This window comes from Mus caroli, unplaced genomic scaffold (assembly GCF_978045245.1).
Source record: "Mus caroli unplaced genomic scaffold, Mus_caroli_1 scaffold_15, whole genome shotgun sequence".
NCBI classification, from domain to species: Eukaryota; Metazoa; Chordata; class Mammalia; order Rodentia; family Muridae; genus Mus; species Mus caroli.
The window spans coordinates 36,711,083-36,714,228 of NW_028227270.1; the positions used below are offsets into that span (position 1 = coordinate 36,711,083).

Below are 3,146 nucleotides of genomic sequence, written 5' to 3' on the forward strand. Positions count from 1 at the left end.
TACTTCCTGTACAGAAAGCTAACTTACCAGGACAGGGAAAGGGTAGCACTAGTCCATGGAGTGCAGCCTGTGAAAATGTTAGAACACTGATTCTACAGAAACTTGTTTTTCAGGGAGTGGGCAGAGGCCTGTAAAGGGGGAAACACAAGCAAAGTTTTCATTATTCTCACCGCATGAAGCTTCACTCACCCCCCAATTGCACATCCTGTGTTTTCAGCTTCTTTCTGAAGAGATATTTGGGCAAGGTATTCTATAGCCACTGTACTTTTACAGATTTGCATGAACTTCCCAAAGATACATCCAGATGGGAACTTATCTAAAGCCCAAGCCTCACTCCATTTCTGTGGATTTCTTAGACAGCACATGGTAGGAATCTATGCCATGCTCTGGCATGCACACTATGGGTTCTAAGCAATGAATGCTAGTGAGCTACTAATGAGAGACAGTGGCTAAGTGCTTTTTAGATTTGTACTCAGGTGTACTACATAAAGATTCTCTTATCTCAGAGAGCATAGGCTCCTACCATCTCCTCTGTTGGTACAAGATAGGATGAGCAACTTATTAAGTACTTTGCATTGGATTTCTCTCCCTTCTTGATTTACTTTCTCTTGCCTGAATGACTATTCTCTGGAATCTTCTTCTAAAATAAACTCTGAAATCTTTTATGTTAGGCTATGATTTTGAATGAGCCCAGCCTAAGATACTCAGTAACCTTAAAACAAGTTTCCTTTTATTTTGACTTCATTATGACAAGTTGGAAAAGATTTATTTCTAGTCTGAGCTAAGTTACTGTGACCTTGGAAGAATTAGTTAGTCTCTGAGTTTATTCATGTATTGAATGATAGCATTTGGCTGTTTCTAAAACTTAATCAATATCTAAGAGTATATAACTAGATGAGAATTAACCCTGTAGTTTACAATGAAGAGACCATGTAACATTAGTCTATCAGTGTTCATGTGTTTATGGGGTCTCATTTCAGTGTCAAGTAGGTCACTTAGATTTGTGAAATGTCCACAAAGATATAAATTTAGTGTTGCTTTTCTACTCACACATCAATACTCAGCAGAGTCAACCCTGGTTTACATGTGCCTCTTAATCACAGAACTGGAGAGTCAATAATTGTGATGGTCTCACCCGGGATTATCTGATAGCTAGTTTCCTAGCACATCTGAATCTGCCATTTCCAAAGAGGCATTGGATTGCAAAATTTGTTAAACTTAATTACATACACATCAAAAATGTTAGAAATGTTGTGATATTATGTGAATACTATTTATCTGTCAAAACTCAAGTTTCATGGTACTCTGGAAGGCTCACTTTACTCCTTAAAACCTGGACCGTATTAAAGTCCTCAAGCTTAAGATCTTTATTTAGATTTTGTCTTTGTCTTCCTTTATATCATTCATCAGGCTCCGTTTAGGAGCCAATGAATAAGTTTATCTATTCTCTGGCATACCTGTCAGCTTCCAAATGCTGCACTGTAGAGCAGCCCCTGAACTCCCTGGCCTTTGTGGACACTGGATGAATACCCAATACTTTCTGCTTGAACATTTCGTCTAAGATATAATCCTGCCAAGTAAGGTACAGAGTTCAAATAACTAGATGGCATAAGTAAATAAGTAAAAACAAAAAACAAAACAAAACAAAACAAAAAACCCACTCTAATTTAAAAATTTGTTAATGGTAAAAATAACAAGTGTTCAGAAAAACAAATTGGAGATTTTGCTGAAAGAAATGATTATTATTTAGGACATCTTGAAGAATGGGTATATTCATCATGGATTAAGAATTAACACAGCAGGCTCTCTGCTCCTGTTCCAGAGACAGCCGCATCTTCTTGTGCAGTGCCAGCCTCATCCAGTAGACAAAATGTTGAAGGTCAGTGTGAATGGATTTGGCCGTATTAGGTGCCTGGTTACCAGGGCTGCCTTCTGCTCTCCACTTGGCAAAGTAGAGATTGTTGCCATCAAAGACCCCTTCATTGACCTCAACTACATGGTTGACATGTTCCAGTATGATTCCACCCATGGCAAATTCAACAGCACAGTCAAGGCTAAGAATGGGAAGCTTGTCATCAACAGGAAGCCCATCACCATCTTCCAGGAGCGAGGTCCCACTAAAATCAAATAGGGTGAAGCTGGTGTTGAGTATATTACAGAGTCTACTTACTGGCATCTTCACCACATGGAGAAGGCCAGGGCCCACTTGAAGGGTGGGTCCACAAGGGTCATCACCTTCTGATGATGCCCCTATGTTTGTGATGGGTGTGAACCACGAGAAATATGACAACTCACTCAAGATTGTCAGCAATGCATCCTGCACCACCAACTGACAAGATTATTAACAATGCATCCTGCACCACCAACTGCTTAGCCCCCTCCCCCCAACCCCGTCCAAGGTTATCCATGACAACTTTGGCATCATGGAAGGGCTCATGACCATGGTCCATGCCATTACTGACACTCAGAAGATTGTGGATGGCCCCTCTGGAAAGCTGTGGAGTGATGGCTGCGGGGCTGCCCATAACATCAACCCTGCATCCACTGGTGCTGCAAAGGCTGTGCAAGATGGCAAGTCCATCTCTGAGCTGAGTGGGAAGCTCACTGGCATGGCCTTCCATGTTCCTGCCCTCAATGTATCCATTGTGAATCTGACATGCTACCTGGAGAAACCTTCCAAGCATGATGACATCAAGAAGGTGGTGAAACAGTCATCTGAGGGCCCACTGAAGGGCATCCTGGGCTACACTGAGGACCAGGTTGTCTCCTGAGACTTCAACAGCAACTCCTACTCTTCCACCTTTGATGCTGGCGCTGGCGTTGCTCTCAATGACAACTTTGTAAAGCTCATTTCCTGTTATGACAATGAATACAGCTACAACAATGGAGTGGTAGACCTTATGGCCTACATGGTCTCCAAGGAGTAAGAAACCCTGGACCACCCACCCCAGCAAAGACACTGAGAGCAGAAGGGATGCTCTCGGTTGCTGAGGAGTCCCTATCCCAACTCGGCTCCCAACAATGATCATCTCCCTAGCAATTTCCATCTCAGACCCCCATAGTAACAGGACGGGCCTAGAGAACCCTCCCTACTCTCTTGAATACCACAAATAAAGTTTGCTGCATTCACACACACAAAAAAATTA

At 42.3% G+C, this 3,146-nt stretch overlaps 1 pseudogene; it reads left to right on the top strand.

Annotated features, from left to right (window-relative positions):
• The first annotated feature begins 1,870 nt into the window (after positions 1–1,870).
• On the top strand, positions 1,871–2,927 carry LOC110307550 (glyceraldehyde-3-phosphate dehydrogenase pseudogene; annotated as a pseudogene).
• The last annotated feature ends 219 nt before the right edge of the window (positions 2,928–3,146 follow it).